The following is a 10,821-nucleotide window of genomic DNA, read 5'->3' as shown; positions in this document are numbered from 1 at the left end:
GGTATTTTTTTAGTGCTTGTTATAGTCAGGGCAAGACTGGAGACACTGGGAAGGAAGTAAAAAGATGTAAAAGGCACCTTGCTCTCCTTGTCGGTTGACACATTAGCATGGGTACCTGTGTGAATATAACTCAAGGCAGAATCTTGCCCTTATAGACTGTCTTAAAGTTAATTTCAGTCTTAGACACCCAAACCCAGCAGGAGAATCTCAGGGGAAACCCATTTAGGAAAAGTTCCTTGTGATGAGCCTATACCTTTTAATTTTTATAACAAAAAAAAAAAGGTCAACTATTTTCATAGCTGAAGAGCTATTCTTTTCAGTAGTATTCTGGTTACCATATTGTCTAGAGGGACTTATTTTCTATCTTAAATACTTTGATTAATCAAGATATTTTAGGATTCTAGACTTGTGTGTGTGTGTTTGTTTTCAATTAAGTGTTTGTGTGTTAGTCACTCAGTCATGTCTGACTCTTTTGTGACCCCATGGACTGTAGCCCGTCAGGCTCCTTGGTCCATGGGATTCTCCAGACAAGAATGCTGGAGTGTGTTGTCATTTCCTTCTACAATTAAGTGTTTAAAAGATCCTAAATAATGAGGATATTTTCTAGCATTTCTATTCATTGGTCTGTGGAGACTCTGTTTCTACAGCTCTTAAAGCAATGACTTCTGAACTTGAATGACCAGTAGAACTGGGTGGATGACTTTATAAAAACACAGATTTGCAAGCCCAGCCCAGGTCTATCAAGTAAGGATCTCTCTAAGGAGTTAAGCTCAGGTATGTATGTTTTTACAAACCTTCTCAGATAATTCTCCTAATTAGCTGGCTTAAAGTCTGTATTATACTCTATTACAGAATCTCTTGAGCAGTATTTCCAAAGCTGGAAATGTATGAGGGATAAGCATGTTCTTTATGATGCTGGTTAGATAGTACTGAGTCGGAATAGTAGTTTTCCCACATTTGAGCTGCAGCATGACTTTTAGACTATTTCTTACAGCCCATCTATAAGATGGAGTTAATACTACTAGATAAGGAACGGAATGGCTGTGGAGCTCAGTTGTTACCCGTGGTGGATTCATGTCAATGTATGGCAAAACCAATACAGAATTGTAAAGTAAAATAAAAAAATAAATAAATAAAATAAATAAATAAAAAATAAAATGAATGCAGCCCAATCACATCAAAGAATAGGACACTTCATAAAAGTTGGTTATTATAGTGTTTGAATGAACGCTTGTGTTCATGTTCTATATTTGCATTGTGTAGTCTAAAATTTTTTATTAAATGTCAATCTCTTATAAGCATAGCATATTCAAAATTTTTCTGTAAATAACTTTTAAAGAAATCTAACTGGAGGATAACTGCTTTACAACGTTATGTTCGTTTCTGCTGTACAACAATGTGAATCAGCAGTAAGTATAGTGAGTATACACATGTCCCCTTCCTTTTGAGCCTCCCTCCCTCAACCTGCATCCCACTAGGTCATCATAGAGCACCAGGCTGGGCTCTGCGTGTTATATGGCAGCTTCCACTAGCTAACTACTGTTTAACACATGGTGTGTATTAATGCATACATATGAAATCTAGACAAATGGTACTGTAAATAACATTTAAGGGCAGGTGTTACACCATGGTGTTGGCCTTGAGGCTAGTCCATGGCACACACCCGACTGCTCAACAAAGCATTCAGATCCGTCTATTGAAAAATCTCCACATCTACAGAAATATCATTCCAGACCTCACAAGTGTTGGGCAGTGATGAAAGTTAAAGAGGACCTCTCAGAAGCTTGTTCCCACCCTTCAGGGATGGCTTCGGAGGGATATGTAGGTATACCCACTTAGCCTGCCTCAGTTTGTAAGGTAGAAACACTGGCTAAAAGAATCAGCTAGGAAACTAAGGAGGCCAAACACTCTGATATTAGAGGAGTAACGAAGAGACAAACACTTAGGGAGCATTTGTTTCAGTGCAAGGTCACTGTCCATGAACACTCGTGCAGATAGCTTGTTAATCACCCAGAAAATTCACTTCAAGTTTTCAAGCTACATAATACTCAAAATCACTAGCAGAATATAGATTAGGAGATGCAGGCTCGCTGCACAGAGAGCTCGACAGCGCTGTAAACCATAAGCTTCATCGATTCTGCAAACAGAGATTATCCCATGTAAGATTTATCCCACCCTCCTGCCCTCCACCCACAGCCCAGGACATGAGACTTCTTTCTCCAGCCTATTATGGAAGGCGTGGATGAGGAATTGTGCACTCTGAACAGAGCTCTGCCTCAGAGGTGGTGGATGGATGGTGGATCTGCCGGGTGGAGGATGAAGAAAAATGCCACCCTCTTCAGCAGGAACCTTCACTCTGGGACCCATTGAACAGCAGTGACCTTGGGGCTTGGCCAGCCTTCCAGGTCTGATCCTTTAGGCATCTTCTCACCCCTTGTAGAGCCCAGTGTGACATCTCCTTGCTGCCTTGTAGCACTACATGGAATGAATGAAGGGTGTCACTCATTCTAAGGTGAATTTTTTTTAAATTTTTAATTTAATTTATTATTATTTTTTTAATTTAAGTTACCTGCATCTCACCCCTAACTCATTATCTCATGGGGTGTGTGTTTTGTGCTGGCAGTTGCTGCTCAAGTTAGGGGCAATCCCCACTGGTCACGAGTCTCCTGTCCTCTACTTTCTGCCCTGACCCAGGCCTCTCCTGCTCCACGACTTGGCCCCACACTCACCTATGGCCTGTGCAAGCACGTGGGGGGTTCCAGAGGCTGGACTGTGCAGAATCAGGAGTGCTAGCCCCATCCATCCACCTAGACAGCAGCCCTGGTCATTTCCACTTGTACTCCTGTGCCATTGGGACTGTAGTGTGCTGGCCTCATGAGCCACTCAGGACTTCTCTCGGGGACTTGCAAGTTTCCAGAGATGTGGGGAGCAGCACTTTTAAAGGGGAGTCTTCACTGCGCTCCTTCCACTGAGGTTCAGTTTGGAGTTAGGGATGGCAGAATGCAAGACCATCCTGGTTCTTTTCTCCTTTCTTGTTTTCTCTTCTCTTCTTTCTTTCTCTTTCTCCCTGTCTCTCTACATCAACCCAGCTCATTCCCAAGACTCTGGCGGGGTCCTCTCCCTGTTTTCAGCCTGACACGAGCACGGGGAAAAGGCTGTCAGGAAGGAACCTGGATGTCTGTGTAGTTTGCTAGGGCTGCGGGAGTGAAGTACCACAGGCTAAGAGGCTTAAACAATAGAAATATGTGGTCACACAATTCTAGAGGCAGAAGTCTGAAATCGAGATGTTGGCTGGGCTGATGCCCTTTGAGGGATGAGAGGGAGAATCTACCCCAGGCCTCTCTCCTTGGCTTACAGATGGCCGTTTTCTCCCTGTAACTTCATACCACCTTCCGTCTATATGTGTCTGTGTCCCAATTTCCTCTTCTTTATTTTTTTTAATATTAAGAAATTTATTTATTTATTTTTTTATAGCTTTTAAATTTTTATTATTTTTTAAAATTAATTAATTAATTTATTTTTTATTTTACTTTACATTTCCGTATTGGTTTTGCCATACATTGACATGAATCCACCACGGGTGTACATGCGTTCCCAAACATGAACCCCCCTCCCACCCTGCTCCCCACAACATCTCTCTGGGTCATCCCCACATACCAGCCCCAAGTGTGCCGTATCCTGCATTGGACATAGACTGGCAATTCAATTCTTACATGATATTATACATGTTTCACTGCCATTCTCCCAAATCATCTCACCCTCTCCCTCTCCCTCTGAGTCCAAAAGTCTGCTATACACATCTGTGTCTTTTTTGCTGTCCTGCATACAGGGTCATCATTGCCATCTTTCTAAATTCCATATATATGTGTTAGTATACTGTATTGGTATTTTTCTTTCTGGCTTACTTCACTCTGTATAATCGGCTCCAGTTTCATCCATCTCATCAGAACTGATTCAAATGTATTCTTTTTAACGGCTGAGTAATACTCCATTGTGTATATGTACCAAAGCTTTCTTATCCATTCATCTGCTGATGGACATCTAGGTTGTTTCCATGTCCTGGCTATTATAAACAGTGCTGCGATGAACATTGGGGTACATGTGTCTCTTTCAATTCTGGTTTCCTCAGTGTGTATGCCCAGCAGTGGGATTGCTGGGTCATAAGGCAGTTCTATTTGCAATTTTTTAAGGAATCTCCACACTGTTCTCCATAGTGGCTGTACTAGTTTGCATTCCCACCAACAGTGTAGGAGGGTTCCCTTCTCTTCACACCCTCTCCAGCATTTATTGCTTGCAGATTTTTGGATTGCAGCCATTCTGACTGGTGTGAAGTGGTACCTCATTGTGGTTTTGATTTGCATTTCTCTAATAATGAATGATGTTGAGCATCTTTTCATGTGTTTGTTAGCCATCCGTATGTCTTCTTTGGAGAAATGTCTATTTAGTTCTTTGGCCCATTTTTTGATTGGGTTGTTTATTTTTCTGGAATTGAGCTGCAGGAGTTGCTTGTATATTTTTGAGATTAGTTGTTTGTCAGTTGCTTCATTTGCTATTATTTTCTCCCATTCGGAAGGCTGTCTTTTCACTTTGCTTATATTTTCCTTTGTTGTGCAGAAGCTTTTACTTTTAATTAGGTCCCATTTGTTTATTTTTGCTTTTATTTCCAAAAATATGGAACGCTTCATGAATTTGCGTGTCATCCTTGCACAGGGGCCATGCTAATCTTCTCTGTATCGTTCCAATTTTAGTATATGTGCTGCCGAAGCAAGCACCCAATTTCCTCTTCTTATTGGGATGCCTGTCCTATTGGATTGAGGCCCAACCAAATGACCTCATTCTAACTTGATTGCCTCTGTAAAGACCCACTCTCCAGATAAGTTCACATTCTGAGATTCTAGGGATTAAGGTGTCAACAAATGAATTCAACCCAAAACAATTACCAAGGAGGGAAAATACATTGATAATCTTTGCAAAATATTCCTGTTACCCCCACCACTTTATATCAGTGCACCTTATGGAGTGAGACGGCTGTCTGTGTTCTGTGGATGGCTCTTTTTCTATGACTTTAAATGAACTTGGAAGTTGCTTTATAGTTTCTTGCATTGTCAAGGGCTATTTTACAGCAATAACTCAATCAGTGAAATTTTGTACTGGGATATCAACGGAAGTGGCAGATCTTGGACTGTAGAGATTCCTGAGTTTTTAGAGGACGAGAGAAATGGAACAAAAAAAAAGTAGATGTTACACTTTTCCTTGGAAGCCCTTGGCATCATATAAAAACCTACTCCATCTTGGTATGAGCCTAGATATGTCAAGAAGACTGTTTTGACAGCATTTACAGGTCCAGTGAAATATAGAAACTGAGGGAGAAGCGAGAGTCAGGGATAGCTCCTGTGATTTCCATTTGAATACCTGGAACAGGGCTGGAGTGGTGATGGAGGAAGAGGCTGTAGGCTCACTTTGTACTCGTGTTGGGTCTTCATTGCCTGAGGAGAATTATTCCTGTGGGATAATCCATGGCTCTGTGCTTTAAACACAGCATGTTTAGTGCTGAACTGACCATGCAAGCAGACATTATGACCTCCGCTTACAGATAAGGAGCTGAAATTCCCAGCAGCTAAGTAGTCTACTCAAGGTCAATGTAAGAACCATTCAGTTCCAAGTGGAAGGACCAAAAATGGTTCCAGTCACTTTTGCAAAGATGCAAGACAAAAGCAGCCTGGAGACCACTGCTCAGCTCTCAGGACTCACGTCCTCTGCTTTGACTTCTTCCTCTCAGATCTGGAACCTCTGCACATTATGCCCTTAACATGTTGTGAACGTTTGAAATAACATGGGAGCCCGGGGTCACTACTTGTTAGTCATCCATTAGGAAATACACTCACCATTTAATACAATCTTAGATGTATTCTAAATGGCTATAATAATTAGGTTAGTATTCATCAGAATCTTGGAGAACTCTCCACTTCAAGAGTGTTTCATTTGGCGAGGTTTGTTAAAATTCTTTTAAAGTTAAAATTTGTTCCTATTTTCTGCTTGGAAGATAATCCACATATTACATGGCAAAAATTATATAATGTCAATTTTGTTTAGTTTAAATTATAGAAGAGCAAAGACAAATCTAGTGGCTTCTAACTCTAGCAGTTTCAAGCCAAGACAAGAAATTTTGTGGGCTACTATGGTGGCTGAGATGGTAAAGCATCTGCCCACAATGCGGGAGACCCAGGTTCGATCCCTGAGTTGGGAAGATCGCTTGGAGAAGGAAATGGCAACCCACTCCAGTACTCTTGCCTGAAAAATTCCATGGACAGAGAAACCTGGTGTGTCCATGGGGTCGCAAAGAGTCGGATACGACTGAGCGACTTTACACTCACCTAGCTCCTAATGGACATTAGAACTCTGGCCCTCTTTTTATAAAAGTGCAAACTGGCAAGATGCTAAGACTTAAACAATGACTCAGTTATCTCCAGTCTGTGTCCAGAGGCATTGTTTACAATGAATGACTTAATACAGGAATTCTAGGGGATGCTGAAACTCACCGGCTGCTTGTTGATGGAAACCAAGCTCCTTGCCCTCTGAGGATGGGATACAAAATACGGTCAAGAGCTGACTCTAGATTTTGGCTGGAGCATTAATTTAGGAGATTGGTACCACAATCTGGATGTTCCTTTATAACAATAAGCCTGAAAGAAATAAAGGAATGAGAATAGACTATTACAATGTTTTCTACTTGAGGAATTAAGGCAGTGAAATGCTTTCCCTGCAGACACAGATGTACGTGGGTGAGTGCAAAAGGCAGAAAAGCAAAGACATGGAATGACATCCTATCTGCAGCTGAAAGTGAGCAAAACTCCAAGTGGAGATTATTTACTTCTAATTTGAGTTAGAGTATTTTTTTTAAATAGTTGGTTCTACAATGTGTTTTGTTTTCAGAAAGACTACCCTAAAAATTCTTCCAATAACCATCTCCATGACCTTGTGCATATTTCTTAACTTTTCTGGGCCTGAATTTTCTCAACTTTTAAAATGGAAATATTGTTTATACCTACTTCAATGTTCTGTGAACATTAAATCCAATTATATTGGTAAGGTGCTTAGCCGAACATCTGGTCCATGACACACACTCAGTTAGCATAAGCAATTAATATTCTTATCATTTGAACAATGTAGTAAAATTCAGCAGACATTGCCTTCTGCCCTGCCTTCTACTGGAAAGTCAGTGGTAGCTCCTGGAGTCTGGCTTACCCAGGAGTCCTACTTTATGAATAAATTTTTCCACTCAATAATTACATATTATAAACTTAAAAGTTGTTAAGAAAGTAGATCTTAAATGTTATCACCGCTTGCATGCATGCATGCACACACACACACACACACACATAGTAATTATATGAGGTGATGAAGGTTTTATCTAACCTTATTGTCGTGATCATTTTGCAGTATAAATGCGTATCCAATCATTACATCATACACTTTAAACTTACACATTTTATATGTCAATAATATCTCAGTAAAGCTGAGGGAGTGAAACAAAACCAGGAAGATGAAGAGTGCTTTTCTGGATTTGCATCTCAGCTGCATCACTTACTACCTGTGTGTCTTTGAGTAACATTCTTAACCTCTCTAAACTCAATGATCTCATCTGTGAAATGGGGATAATGTTAGTATTGGCCCTGTGGGATTGTTGTAAGAATTAAGTAATACAATATATGTAAATTATTTAACTGATTCATACTGAGGGCTCAATAATGTTGGCTGTTGTTCTATATATTTTTCTGTATAGATGCAACACAGAAGAGAGGCCACACTCCTTGCGCATGCGAGACAAACATAAGAGAAGAATTACATTCTGACTCTCCATAGACAGTAAATACTCCCGTATAGTAGGTGGTGAATGTCCCAGTAAGGCTAAGTTCCATAATATGCCAAACAAGTGACTGAACAATGCTTTAAGTGATAGGATTTAGATAAACAGCAGAATGAAGGAGACAGGTCCGATGGGGATTGTTGCACAAAGAGAGAGGCATGGATTCTGCCAGAAGATGCATGCCCATCACAACAATTTTCAGACCTTTCCTTAGAACACAGTAAACTGGACCACAGACTGAAGCCACCAAATCAACTTTTGCTTATTTTGTAAAGTAACCATTTTTTTTTTGCTAAAGTGTCCATTTACCAAATTAAGTCCATGGTTAAACTTTTCTCGGCTTTCTGTTTTTATGCCAGTTTTTAACTTTTTTAAACAGAGACTGGTCCCCACTGCTCTGTTAGCAAATCCTAGTATGTAATGGAACCAAACAATGCTTAACCAATGAATTTTCAACAGAAAATTATGCAAACTGTAGCAGATCCTGTTACTTGGCTGGCAAAATTGTGCTTCCTTTTTATTGTCTTTCATGAAAGACAAAATTAAAAGACAATTGCTCCTTGGAAGAAAAGCTATGACAAACCTAGACAGCATATTAAAAAGCAGAGACATCACTTTACCAACAAAAGTCCATATAGTCAAAGCTATGTTTTTTTCAGTAGTCATGTTCAGATGTGAGAGTTGGATCATAAAGAAGGCTGAGCACCAAAGAACTGATGCTTTCAACTGTGGTGTTGGAGAATGCTCTTGAGAGTCCCTTGGACAGCAAGGTGATCAAACTAGTCCATCCTAAAGGAAATCAGTCCTGAATATTCATTAGAAGGACTGATGCTGAAGTTGAAACTCTAACACTTTGGCCCTCTGATGTGAAGAACTGACTCATTGGAAAAGACCCTGATGCTGGGAAAGATTGAAGGTGGGAGAAGAAGGGGACGACAGAGGATGAGATGGTTGCATGGCATCACTAACTCGATGGACATGAGTTTGATAAAACTCTGGGAATTGATGATGGACAGGGAGGCCTGGCATGCTGCAGTCCATGGGGTCACAAAAAGTCAGACATGACTTAGAGATTAAACAAAAGACAATAGAACACTAAATGTTTATATCAACTTCCCCCTGACAAAGTCTTATAAGTGAAATTGCACTGGGGATTTTCTGAGATAGTTGTTGCTTTCCTTTTGTGGATAGACGAGGCTGGTGAAAAATACATTCTCCTCTTCCTACTGCCTTGAATGCAGACACACTGCCTGGAGCTGGAGCTGTAATCTTTGCACCAGGAAGGAAAGACCAAAAGAAATACAGAGATACTGGCACTGGCATCAGAGATCCACCAAAATAATGCCATCAGCCAACAGGTTAGAGAAAAACAAAACAAAACAAAACATCATCTTTCTTGTTACTTATGTTTAGTATCAGCTGAGGTGTTACGTTTTGAAACAGACAAATTTTATACCATTTAGGATTTCCCTTATGCAGTAAGCAGTGAGTCAGGGACTTGGAGTCTTTTATATAAATTATCTTTGTGACCTTGGCAAAGTTACTTAACCTCTATTTTCTCATTTATAAGAAAACCATTATACCAACCTAACTTATAGGGATATCATGAGCTCTAGTAAATAAGTCGAAAGTGCTTCATAAATGCTTAACGATGATAATGATCAGTCAAGCAGAACCACTTCTGTAGGACACAGAAATGAGCTCCCCTGAAGAAGGTAACAACAAAACATAGACAGGAAATAGTATTCCTTTCAGGGAGAGAGTATGCATCTTTAGAAAGGTGATCATTTAAACCCTGAGCATCTAATTGAAGACTAAATGGAGAAGATGATAGTGTCATGATTGGGTTTATTCAGAGCGCAATTGAAGACTCATCTGCGAAAGATGAGACTCATTTTATTCTCTCTTCAAATTGTACAGCCCAGGGAGTCATGGCCAGGGGAATGTGAACTTATTTATCTCTGCAATACAGCTCACCTTTTAACCTTCTTCAAATTTTGCTAACCTTCTTTTTTTTTTTCTACAATAGAGTAAAAAGAATTGAGAGGTAAGGAGGTAGAGACAGGATGAATGCATTAAAAAAACCCTGTAATTTCAGAAAGCATTTAAAATATGTCCTAAATCAGTTTCAAAAGCTAGTTATGCCTGCTGAGAGTCTGTTATGTTTTTGATGTGAATGCTTAGGCCTGGGACGGTGGATTATCCAGCAGGGGCTTTGCCGTGTAAACTCTCTAGAAAGTTGTCAACAGTCTGTTCTTCTTCAGTGGTGAGACTTGGATGAATTCAGGTAAAATTTTCAAATTCTCTAATTTCCTTTTGCCATTTTTTCCTCTTGTTCTTGTTAGCAGTAATCTTTTTTTTCCCCTATGATATCCTCTTACCTATTTTAATATCTATTTCTGAGCAGAGAAGGTATATGTTTCCATGAATGCTCAGAATTGTTCTGCCCATATAGCTTGCATTTCAGTGTCTTTGGGGCTGGATATTTCAGCTGAATAGACATGAACCTAATGAAGCTGAGTGTATGGTTCGATCCTAGTTAACGAAGTAGCTGGATTTTCACCGAGAAGAATTCCACTCATTAGGTGAACACTGTGGTTTCAATTTGCTAGGATGTTCTGTTGATTCCCAAGAGTGAGTTGAGTGTGTTTCCATCACTAAGGAGACAACTCACAGCAGTGATTTCTACTGTAGGAAGGAAGGGTTAGCATCAACAATATCCCCTTTAATTAAAGAAGAGTGAGCGTGAGAAGTGAAGAAAACCAGAGTCTGGGCTTTAGTCCATCTTACCAAGCTTCCATCTGGCCCTTCTCTTCATTTCTGACTTGTGAGGCAGTCTGGATTGACTTAGACTAATCATTTCTCTGGGACTCACTGTATCCAGTACCCTGAAAAGGAAAGTCGCTGTGATGAATTCAGGTTGGTGTGAAAAACAGATTCTTCCTCTGGTGGGT

General features: G+C 40.1%; 1 non-coding gene across 1 annotated transcript; it reads right to left on the bottom strand.

The window, feature by feature from the left end:
- Positions 1-4,665: 4,665 nt before the first annotated feature.
- LOC120883410 lies at positions 4,666-4,772 on the bottom strand. Its single transcript, XR_005725770.1, has one exon. It is a non-coding gene; the product is annotated as a U6 spliceosomal RNA (small nuclear RNA).
- Positions 4,773-10,821: the final 6,049 nt, after the last annotated feature.

This window comes from Oryx dammah, unplaced genomic scaffold, assembly GCF_014754425.2.
Source record: "Oryx dammah isolate SB20612 unplaced genomic scaffold, SCBI_Odam_1.1 HiC_scaffold_24, whole genome shotgun sequence".
NCBI classification, from domain to species: Eukaryota; Metazoa; Chordata; class Mammalia; order Artiodactyla; family Bovidae; genus Oryx; species Oryx dammah.
The sequence above is the reverse complement of the archived record's forward strand: the minus strand, read 5'-3'. Positions and strand labels throughout refer to the sequence as shown.